Genomic DNA, 12,549 nt, shown 5'->3' with positions numbered 1-12,549 from the left:
AAAATACAGTTCTGTATTTTGGACAATCCCACGCTATTCTACTCTGGAGACTATGAAAGAATGAAGAAAAAATTTAGGAGGGCTGAGATAACAAAAGGGCTCTTTCTGAATTGTACCAAAATGCACGGCAAAGTAAGAGATCTGCTCTCACTGATACAGAGGAGGAGAAATTGGAAGCTTTATGGGTTGAAGGGATTTGGATCATTTCTGAGAGAAATGAGCCAAGGAGTCAATGAGGGAGAAATATTGGGCATGCTGGGATGTGGTCAGAGCCAGGATGCAGCTGGTTGGTATAAACACCGAGAAAGCCAGGTCTGCTTGGTTATCATCCTTTCTCCAGCACGGATGGGAGGCAAGCAGAAAGAAGGTGCCCTCATGCTGGATCCCATGGAGGGATCAAGGGCAACACAAAGGTTAAATAGGCAGAGTATAGAATTTAATCTTTTGCAGTGGTCCAAAAGTGTTAGCACATATGAAGTTTTTCATAAATATTTGTTGAAAAACTTTTAAAGATATGAATGACCAGATATATTTTTTCTGGGGCTTATATTTCATGGATAAAGCCCCAAAGAAGTAACAGTATTACTTTCAAAGTATAATACTCCTCCTGGAGAGAAGGTATTTTGTGTTTGAGTTACAAAATTCCTAGATTTCACTTCCCAAAATATACTCAGAACAAGATTAATAGAAATAAATAAATGTCTCTGCAAATAGTGTCAAAGAGCCTTCCTTTGCTTGGCTGTTTAAAGGATTAAAATTTAGAGGCTAGAGAATAGTTCATGATAAAATGAATCATTGCTTGAATTTTTCTTTAGAATCACAATAAGCACAATACAGGTAGTAAATTCAACACAATTTATAGAATTAACCTATATAAACATAATCTACTTTGATATGATTAAAACTGACAAAGTCTACAATAAATTAATGTAGACATAATTTTTTTTCTGACTTTATTTTTACTTGAATATGCCATTAGTGGCATAATGGGAAAAGGAGGTGACAACGAGATGATTAAGAAAAGGGATTAGGGAGTGAAGCAGTATAAACAAAACCTTGAAGTTGGAGCATTTGTATTTAGAGATGGAAGGAAGGAATGAACTCTTTTTTGGACTGTTAATTTTGAGTCTTCCAAACTCATAAGCACCTCTAGAATTACCTTTAGTGGTGCCATAGGACAGTGTGACAGAAACAGACTATGGGTGAATGGGTGGCCAGGCTTGGGGAATTAAACACCTACAAGCATTCAACTCTTACTTTACTTGAATTTTCACACACAAGAAAAGTAAATTTAATTCCCATATGGCTCCAGAACTTTGAGTGCATTAAAAAAAATTACAGAGCTCATTGGTTTCAATAACAGGGCTATAAATATATTTTAAAGCCATACAATACGTAGGGGGTTTTGGTGCCCTAAAATAAATCTCATTTCATATATCTGCATTTTATACAAAAGTGAGATCTGATTTTTCTCTCACAATAAGAAATGTTGCCAAGGTTAGAGCTGTTGCCCCCACCAGGCTCTGCCTCGACTGTGCCTCTCTGGTGGACCAAGAAGCAAGTATAACCACTTTTCTAAGCACTATTGTACCTGCTTACGCCAGGGAAGAAGACCATGAGGAACACTGCTGGAAGCACTTTTGAAAAAAAAAAAAGGCATCTATCTTCCCAGAGGAATCAAAAGTAAGGAATCAAATGACCCCATTTAAGTCATTCATTTGTGTCAAGTAAGGGAGGGGTGAATCAAGCTTCTTATATTAGGTCTGGAAGGACCTGCTCCACACCTTGTTACACTTCTCCAGGCTTCACCATTATTTCCACAGCCCCTCCCACCCTGCCCATTTGGTGCATTTTCACCACCCAGGTGAGAAACTGCACTCCAACTCCAGTGCAGAATGCATATGGTTCTTTGTGGTTTTCACTTCTGGTACCTGTGGACTCAGGCAGATCTTAATAGAGATTTTGCTTTTCCCAGGAAAATAAATAGATTGGGCTCTGGCATAAATTATGTTTTAGAGTTTCTGAAGGCAAAGAAGGAGTTGCATTTAGAGCATACATGAGACAGACTCATCTATTCTGAGGTGTCGGGGATACTTTACTGAAAACATTTTGTTGAGCTGAGATGTGATAATAATGCTACAACCATGGCAGACAATGAGGACAAAGGGGTAGCAAGAAGGGATTGAAAGCAGGGGCACATTAAATAGTACTTTCCCTTCATGGTGCTGTGCAAATATTATATCTCTTTAGTTAAGATATACAGGGAATATTACCATTTTTATTTGCTGGATATTACTATATATTGAGAAAAAATGATACTCTGAGAATTTTCATATTATTATCTTTCAAGAAATATTCCACATGTCTTCATAATTTATACTAAAATTTGACTTTGCCTTTCTTCAAGACAAATATAATTTAGGAAGAGTAAATAGATATTAAAGAAATATACAATGTTCTAAGATATAGTAACAAAGAAAATATTCTCTTGCATATATTGAGGATGAGCTAAATAATAATAAATTGGCCTTGACTTATAACATATTGCCCCAAATGGCATGAATATTATAGTAGATATGATTGTATTTGTTAATATAATACAAGTTATTCCTTTTGGCTGAGAGATGGTAGAGGTGATATATACTAAAATTCATGCAACTGGTCCATCATGAAAGAGTAGGGTGGTGAGGGGAACTCTTCATTGTAACAAGTTTGGTCAGATGTATTGTAGTAGAAAATACCCAAAAGGAGGATTCACAGCTCTTTCACCTAAATATCAGACATAGACACACACACACACACACACACACACACACACACAGAATTTTCCAATAACCTATGTGGTTCTCACTGGAAAGGAACCATCCATGCTTCAATTGCCTCAAAGGGAAGAAAACTAGGAAGTCCAGTCAGGTAACATGCCCCTGCTTTGGACTGCTATTTTTCTTGGGTTGGTGACATTATTGTTTGATACTAGTCCCATGTGCCCTGTTGTGAACTCCATGCCTTTCTGTAACGTGAACTTGGTCACTCAGATCCCTAGGCAGGGCATAGTGTCTGTTCACGGAAGGGCAGTCCTCCTTTTCTTTCTCCAGTTACAGTCACTCCGTTCTGCATAAAATGGTGGATTGTGAAGACAAGGCACTTTCAAGCCACCAAAAAGTTGCATATATATTGCAGAGTATGTTTAATATATTGTCTATTGCAAGTAATCAGTATATGATAAACTAATGGGAAATACACAATTCATGCAAAACCCACATGGCCTTGAAATATAGGAAAGCAAAGAAGTAAGGTGGAAATTTGTAGAAGGAAACTTGTATGGGGCACGCATGCTCGGTTTATCTGGAACATTTTCCTTCTAGCTAAGTTTTTTCACATGTCAAACCTCTCAAACTGTCCGATCCCATTTTCTCCATGTTTTCCCACTCCTATCAATTGAAGATACTACTGTCACCTCTTAAAATTGGTGCTTTTAACTGTTTGTCAGTAATTTATAAGACAAATTGGGTAACTAGCATCACAATGCCAATAGTACCAGTATTTGTGTCTTTTTAAAATGATGATGGGAAGAAAATATCAATACATAGAATGGAGATGTTCAATTTTTTTCCTGGTAATGTTCCATTAATTCTTAATACTTCAAGAAATGTTTATTGTGTGGTTATTGTGTCAATTCTCTAGATCCAGGAAAAAATATTAATATGCTATAGATCTGGTCTTGCAAAACACCTTATCTGATATGTCAATTACATACAATTTTTTAGGTGTTTTAAAAGACAGTGATAAACTATTAAAGGAGCACAGAGACCAAAACAACTAACTCAAAAAGTTTACCTGGTGGCCTTCAACCAGAAGATATCATTTCATTTGCACCTTGAATGATAATGCTAAAGAAGTAGGAGAAAAATTACCCTGAGGATAGTGGCTGCACTGTGGTAAGACCTGCATCCAGAAAATAGGAGACATATGGAAGCTATTTTTAGGCTGGAAATGTACAAGAATTGATCAATTATATGGGGGAGGTGAGGAGGAAGAATAAGTCAGTTTGAGGTATTCTCAGGAATTCCACAAGAGCAGAGTTGATATGTAACGAGTAAAATTTGTAAAACATTCATATCATGTGCTCTTTTTACTTTTCCCAGTAATTGACTTTTGATCTAGTCCATAGATATCTTGTTAGCATGGAGGAGACTCAGCTTTGTTTCTGAAGGGGTGGAAATGAGTTACTGTTCAGATTATGCCCTCAGGGCTCTATTAGTTGAAGACTTTCCAAACTTATTTCCAGCGGTATCCAATCTGATCATTTGAATAGTTCATTTAGGCAGAATTTGGTGTCTTTTTGATAAAAAAAAACATTTTGTTTACTGCTGGATTTCTATCATCTGGTTAGTGAATTTCACAGGGTGACATTTAATAATTACTTTTGCATAAATGAACAAAGAAAGTATGTGCCATTAAAAGGAAATATTAAGTCAAAGGCTCTAAAGGGGAGGACCAATCTTGGTAAGAAAACCAGTGTCTACAGTAGAATGAGTTCTGGGAAAGTGTAAGAAGATGAGGTTGACTTTCTCAATGGCCAGATCTTGAAGGGTCTCTCAGTACATGGCAAAAAATTTTGAATTGTATTCTACAAGGGATGGAAGGCTTTTACAGGATTTTTATTGAGAGTTGCGTGAGTGTGTCAGATTAACTTTTTTCTTTCTTTTTTTTTTTTACTGTTGGGCAGAAGTTATACCAAAAGTGTGAGAGAGTAGAAATAAGAAGACAAATTAGAAGGCCTTTAATTATCCTGGCTTAGCCGAAGGTGGTATGGTAGAAGTGTTAAGCAGTGGTTACGTTTTGAAGGTAAACCAAACAGGAACTATGGACAAATTGGTTGGGACAGGTCCAGAAAAAGAAAAAAAAGAAGAATAAAAACTGGCTGTTCAGTAACAAATTACCATAAACATGATGGCTGAAAGCAACACATTCATGGTCTCAAAGTTCCTCTAGGTCCGGAGTCAGGGTGCAGCCTAACTGGGGCCTCTGCTTAGAATCTTCTGAGGCTGCAATCAAGGTGTCAAGCTTTGTCCTCACCTGGAGACTCTGCTTGGTAAGATTATGCTTCCAGCGTCACTCAGGTTGTGCCCTGAATTCATTTCCTTCTGGTTGTAGGACTGAGGAAGGAAGTTTCTTCCTGCCTGTTGGCCATAGTTGCCCCTCAGCTCCTAGAGGCCACCCTAAGCTTCTTGCCACGGGGGCATCCACAATTTGGCTCCTTACTTCCCCAGAGCTAACAAGGAGAGTCTCCAAAGTCAGTCCATGAGCAAGATTACATAACACAATCAAAGGAGCCACATCTTGTCAAATTTGCCATCTTGTACTGATTAGAGCAAATCACATGTCCCACCCACACCCTAGAGAAGGAGATTATACAGAGGCACGAGGACTAGAATTCAGGAATCATGAGGGCTCATGCTTGAAGCGGTTCACCAAGATGGCCTCTAATGACAATACTATGCAGCTGAACTAACCCTGGAATCACCTACGTTAGAGCTTTTTCTTAAGTAAGACAATAACAGTCCTTACTCTTCAAAGTCACTTTTGGTAAGGAGTTGTGTTAGTCCCAGCAAAATATTTGAGGAACGAGAAATATTAAGAACTTCTCAGTTAAATCCTCTATTTTCTCTTTGAAGTAGAGGGGGGATGATGTGTTTGGGTCTCACCATGAATGAAGGTTGAACACGGCACCTGTAGTGAGAGATTAGTATCACATACAGGAATCTTGGGCACATTTTAGGGCCAAGATGAGATTAGAAAGTCTGAGTCTTTAATTAGAAAGTCTGAGTCTTTAATCACAAAAATCTGCAAAGTGTGAGTTTTTCCTCTCTCTGCTCAACAGCCTAGATACAAATGGAGAAAATAGATCGTTAACTGGCCAGATGAGAGCTGGTAAAGGAAGGAGCCTTGGGAGGTGAGACAGTTGACAAGAGAATGGATGAGTAGATGAGCAACAGGATCTGGCTGGGTGGAAAATTAGCAAAGACGGACTCTTCCTGGTTAGCTGGGAAAAATAAGTTAGTCAAATATAAGCTTCTCACTGTAGTCAGAAAACAGATACTAAAGGAGTGAGCAACTTGAAGAAATAGAGAGTAGAATACCAGACTCCAGATGCAAATATATTGTCACAAAAAACCCATCCCAGACTGTGAAATGTGTGGAGTGACTGCTCTGGAAAAGGAAAAAGAATCTCAGAAATTGAAGACAAAGAGATGAGATTCAGAATGCTCTAAGGTTACCCATGAGAAAGCCAGAATAATGGCAAGGCTTAAGACACAGGGTAAAACTGTTAGCCAGGGTCAGAGACATGGATGAGTATGGTTCTGGGAGTGGGGTATTGACAAGTGGTGGGTAGATGACAGAGGTGAGAGAAGGATCCATGTGATAAAGCCTGATTAAGCATCAAAGCAGAGTATGCCTATTAATATGAGCTTTGGGTTTTAATGGTCTAGAAATAGCAAAAATGAAGCAAGAGATTGTCCAACGAGCCTCCACATCCTGCATTACATAAACCCTAAGAAACTAAAGGTGCAACCATCTTCTTAGGAAAGATCCAGGTGCTAGTGAAAGCCAGCATGGAAGAGAGCATCTGTAGCCTGAGGGGTTTGCATACATGTGATTGGGGTTCCTGGATGGAGCTGCACAGGTCTGAGTGGGGTAGGAGGATGAGTCTGTGTGGGAGAACGCTGAGACATATGGGGGTGACATTATTGAGGAGAACACATTATCCACCACTACTGAGTTTATCAGATTTGTTGCTTTTAGCAAAACATGACTTCCACCAGATGTCAAGACATTTGAAGTTCTGCATTACTGCTATATCTTGTTTCTGTGACACTTTCACAATCTGTATTTTGGAAGCATCTGTGGGTCTGAGAGAGCTTTCATCTACTTCCAGAGTGACATCAGTTATGGTTTTCTTTCCATTTATTCAAATGTTCTGTCCTGTGATCCACCCACAGATCTATGGATTCCCATCCAGTCGCACACCTCCTTGGTATGCAGGTATACTCCTCCATCATGTCTGCTCCATCTCTTCTAATTAAGAAAACAATTTGAATAATCCAGTTCCAGACTCCTTCCTTTAAAAGTTTCCATGCTATGTATGAAGTGATATTAGCTGACTTATGCTAAAATGTTTCTTTCATATTATGTATTATGTGTTATGTGTTTTCAGTATTTTTATACATACACCTAAGGTCCTTAGTATATTTATTAAGTAGATTTTCAGTTACTTTATATGACATACCGGAATTTAGCTCTTATACCATTGTTTTCTTTCTCTATTTATTGCCCTTTTTTTTTTTTTTTTTTTTTTTTTTTTTGCCGTACACGGGTCTCTCACTGCTGTGGTCTCTCCCACTGCAGAGCACAGACTCAGGACGCACAGGCTCAGTGGCCATGGCTCACGGGCCCAGCTGCTCCATGGCATGTGGGATCTTCCCGGACCGGGGCACGAACCCATGTCCCCTGCATCGGCAGGCGGACTTTCCACCACTGCGCCACCAGGGAAGCCCTATTTATTGCCTTTTTAAATTGAAATAGAGTTGACCTATCTACTTCTTGTGTTTTACTTTCTATAATATTTCACTTTTCAAATCTTTTTTCAAGAGTAGTAACCATTCAAAAATTTTAAGTGACTTTTGTACAGATTGGTTTAACTCCTGACAAATTTATTTTTCCTAGTCCTCAGGAGATGCCTTCTTTTATGCTTCCAACAAAACTTACTATCATTAAAGGTGTTTTACTCAAATCCCCTTTAGCATATACTGGAGAAGAGTTTATATATAATAGCAGAGCCAGAAATGTCTTTGATCATGAGAAATACAGTTGTGGGTCCTGGGAACCTAACAAATCTTCCTGCTCTGGATACAGCCCCAAACACCTGAGCCTGCCCTCTGCACTTGACTGAGTCAAACCGTTGTGGGCTAGATTCAAGGTCGGCCAGTGAAATTTACCCGCAGCCCAGGAATTCTGATCATAGACAGAAATATACAGACTGGGATCTCAGGAGAGACGAGGCAACCTGATGGAGAGACGAGGCAACCTGATGGTAATGCTTTCGTATTAACGCTAGGAATTCCTTGTCCCTGGAGCCATTCTAGCACCTGCCCTTGCAGAGGCTTTGCTTATCTGCTTTTTCATTGCCTTTTGAGTATCATGAAACCTCATAAAAAATCTCCTTATACTTAGTTAACTAGGCCAGGGTCTATTACTTTCTATTACATGTACCCAAAATAGCCTTAACAGGTACAATAAACTTGTTAGTGCTACACTGAAAACTGTGCCATGTCCAAGGATAGCACATTTAAATTTAAACAGATATTTTAAAAAATATGTGCCATGGAGAAAATTTGAATCTGCAACAAAAAAACAAATATAGGTGAATCAGTGAAAATCCATTATCTCTTCTGGAAACTAAAAGACCATGTACAAATTATTCTAAAGGTGAATTATAACATAAAAGCGTACATCAGGTATGTTATATGTATAAGTTTTGAATATAAAGAGTTATGCTTCAATATGTATAAAATGGATAACTAATAAGAACATGTTGTATAAAAGAATAAATAAAATAAAATTTAAAGTTATGCCTCAATTCTTAAATGTGTCAAAAGAGTGATTTTGTTAATAGTTATGTGATATATTTATCATTTATGAACAAAAATTTTGTATGCTACATTTCTGTAACAATTCCTTTTTTGTGCAATTTACCAAGAAAAAAATGAAGGGAGATAAGATTAATCCATCTCTTATATGTACTCCAGTTCACTCTATAAAATAAAATGAAGGTGGTTGAAGAAGGCAATTATAAGATTTAGTTTTCTCTCTAAGAAGCTCAAAGTACTTATCTGTCGTTATTCAATTGATTTTGTAGGATCCCCTTGAGAGTTGTGGGAAACAGCTATTTTATAACTAGAGAAATTAATGCAGAAACACCACATGCTGTGTTAACTATAAGAGCAGGATTAAGAATCACAACCTTGGAGTTTATGAAATGTTGTTACCCCATTAAATTATGCTGGGTCCATCCCAGCGCTTGTACAATGTCCTTCTCCTAAATGTGCTTTGAACATGGCAATGAACTAAATGTCTAAACATTTTATGAACCTTCTGGTTTAAGGTGAAAGAAATCATTTAGTGTCAACTAGCTTCATTCATGGATTAACCCGTCTTTACAATTCTCTATGAAAGCATGTGGATCCGTGTTAAAATGTCACATGCATAATGTTTAGGAAAAATCATTTTAGAAGTCAAAGTCCCTTTTATTAGTCTTCTATTATTTGTCTTAACCTGGTATTCTATGTATATCTGTCGTGTCTTCCAATGTCCTCTGCCTTTGATTGTCTACACTTACCATCCACTTCAGCCAAATTCTTTTATTCTTCATGAGGTGGACATTGTTGGTCTTTCCTACTTCTTTTCTTTACATTTGATCACATTTTTTAGTAGCTATTTCTCCTGACAAGTCCATATTCTTCCACTGGCTTAACCTAAATCCTGCTTATCCCACCTTCCCTACAGAGTCTTCCCTGGAACTTCAAATTAGGCTATCCTTCTCCCTTTGAAATTCAGGCCGCATTTCTGTCTCTGTTGTAGGGATGCTAATACTGTTTACTGCAATGTTTTCTCTTTTTTAAACATTTATTTTGTTATTTCCTTTAATTATATCCCTTCTTCCCAAAGAGATTAAAATCTTCTAAGGGCAGGAATATAGCTCAGATGACATCAAGCACAGTCTTTTGCACTTATCAGGTGTTTAATGAATGGATAGTACAATTTTTAAACACTTAATATGTACCTGTTAATAATATAAGGTGGGAGAATTAAATACTCCTATATTTATGAAATAAGGAATGGTTTAAAGAAACATAATTTTAGTTTGTAACTTCCTTATGCTAAATAATGTACCATTAGGTAGCAATTTTGTTTACATATAGTCAGCTAAATAGCACAATCACTAGAAACCCCTTTAGGTTACTTTTTTTTTAAAAAAAATAATTAAGGGGCCTGCTATTTTGGTAAAGTTTGTTTGTTTTTTTAGAAGATATTGGGGGTAGGAATTTATTAATTAATTAATTGATTTTTGCTGTGTTGGGTCTTCGTTTCTGTGCGAGGGCTTTCTCTAGTTGTGGCAAGCGGGGGCCACTCTTCATCACGGTGCGCGGGCCTCTCAGTATCACGGCCTCTCTTGTTGCGGAGCACAGGCTCCAGACGCGCAGGCTCAGTAGTTGTGGCTCATGGGCCTAGTTGCTCCGCGGCATGTGGGATCTTCCCGGACCAGGGCTCAAACCCGTGTCCCCTTCATTAGCAGGCAGATCCTCAACCACTGCGCCACCAGGGAAGCCCCCCTTTAGGTTACTATTAATCTTGATTGTCTCATAGTGTAAAGTAAAGTATCATTTTTGTTTATTGGGCATTTCATCTGTTGTCTATTCAGGCAGTTATTGGCTCCTGTATAAACAGCCAAGGGCTATCCCCAAACCTACCTTAAACCATTATTCTTTTCTTGCTGTTTTGACACACCCATCCACAATGGTAATAACCTATCCCTCTGCATAATTGTGTAGTTAATAGTTGATCAAGCTCATGGGTTTTAACTTCTGTGTACAAATACTTACTCCAGAGTACCCTAGACTACCATATTTCTCTGAACTCCTTCTGCATCTCACCCTATGCCTTCACTAAAAATCTATACATTCAATTAAATGTCTCTTATGTTCTTATTAGCAGCAGGATACTGGACTAGCTGTTGCCAGTGAATTTCCTGCTGTGTCAAAATATTTAATGTCATAAAATGTTAATTGTTTGATCAAGCTATTCTACTCTAGATTTTATGCTAAGGAAACAATCAGAATTAGGCAATAACATTCATGTACAAAGATGTTCATTATAGCATTATTTGGAAATGTCCAAATATTGAAATCAAAGCAAGGAATATATTACATTTTCATAAACAAGAAATAACATATCAACATTAAAGAATATTGGAAAAAGATAGTTAATGACAAGCATAAATGGATACCACATATTGTGATATGACATTATTTATTAAATCATTTAGCCAAGCATATTTATGATCACATGCAATATGTCACACATAATTCAAGGCTCTGGTTACATAGCTATAAACAAACAAATAAGCCCCTACCCATGTGAATCTCATATTCTCACAGTAAAGGTAGATAATAAAATGATAAGCAAATATAGCTATATTATAAAGAATCAGATAGTGGCAAACAGGATAATGGGTAGCCTGATTCAGTTACTATTTTTAAGGATGGTCAAGGAAGATAAAATCAATCAAGTGAATATCTGAGAAAAAACACTTCAGACAAAGCAAATATTAAAGCCTTGATATTGGGATGTGTTTGACATTGAGTGTAGTTGGCATTCAAGATGAATAAATGAAAGGAAAAAGAAATCTTTGTTCACTTTTGGTGGGATATAAATTGGTACAGCCACAATGGGACAAAGTATGGAAGTTCTTCAAAAGATTAAAAATAGAACCATCATACAATCCAGGTACTCCACTTCTGGGTATTTATGTGAAGAAAACAAAAACATTAATTCAAAATGATATATGCACCCCAATGTTCATTGCAACATTATTTACAATAGCCTAGGTATTAAAGCAACCTAAGTGTCCATCAGCAGAATGGATAAAGAAGACGTGGTACATATATTCAATGGAATATTAATCAACCATATAAAAAAATGAAATGGAGCCATCTGTAAAAACATGGATGGACTTGGAGGGTATTATGCTAAGTGTTGTAAGTCAGACAGAGAAAGACCAATACCGTATGATTTCACTTATATGTGAGATATAAAAAGAAAAATTAAAAAAACCCAAAGTAATAGAAAAAGAGAACAGATTTGTGGTTACCAGCAGCAAGGGGTGGGGAGAAGGGAGATTCAAGGAAAGTGGTCCAAAGGCACAAATTTCCAGTTATAAGTATTTGGGATGTAATGTACAGCATAATGACTATAGTTAACATTACTATATGTGTTAACTATAAAAAAAAATTTAAGAAAATAAACCCTGAGTCATCATCCCAAAGGGAAAAAATATCTTTTTGCTGTTTCTTTGTACTTTATCTATAAGGGATACTGTATGCTAGCCAAACTTACTGCAGTAATCCTTTCATCATGTATATGTCAAACCATTGTGCCATAGACCTTAATCTTTTATTTTTTTTGCGGTACACAGGCCTCTCACTGTTGTGGCCTCTCCCCTTGCGGAGCACAGGCTCCGGACACGCAGGCTCAGCGGCCATGGCTCACGGGCCCAGCCGCCCTCTGCGGCCTGTGGGATCTTCCTGGACCAGGGCACAAACCCATGCCCTCCGCATCGGCAGGCGGACTCTCAACCACTGTGCCACCAGGGAAGCCCAGCCTTAATCTTATACAGAGATTTATGTCAATTGTATCTCAATGAAACTGAAAAAAAAGTGAATCAATTTTTTAAATTTTATTTTTAAAAGTAGAAAGAAATTCATTCTG

This window comes from Phocoena sinus, chromosome 12 (genome assembly GCF_008692025.1).
Source record: "Phocoena sinus isolate mPhoSin1 chromosome 12, mPhoSin1.pri, whole genome shotgun sequence".
In the NCBI taxonomy this organism is placed as follows: Eukaryota; Metazoa; Chordata; class Mammalia; order Artiodactyla; family Phocoenidae; genus Phocoena; species Phocoena sinus.
Note: the sequence above shows the minus strand (reverse complement) of the source record.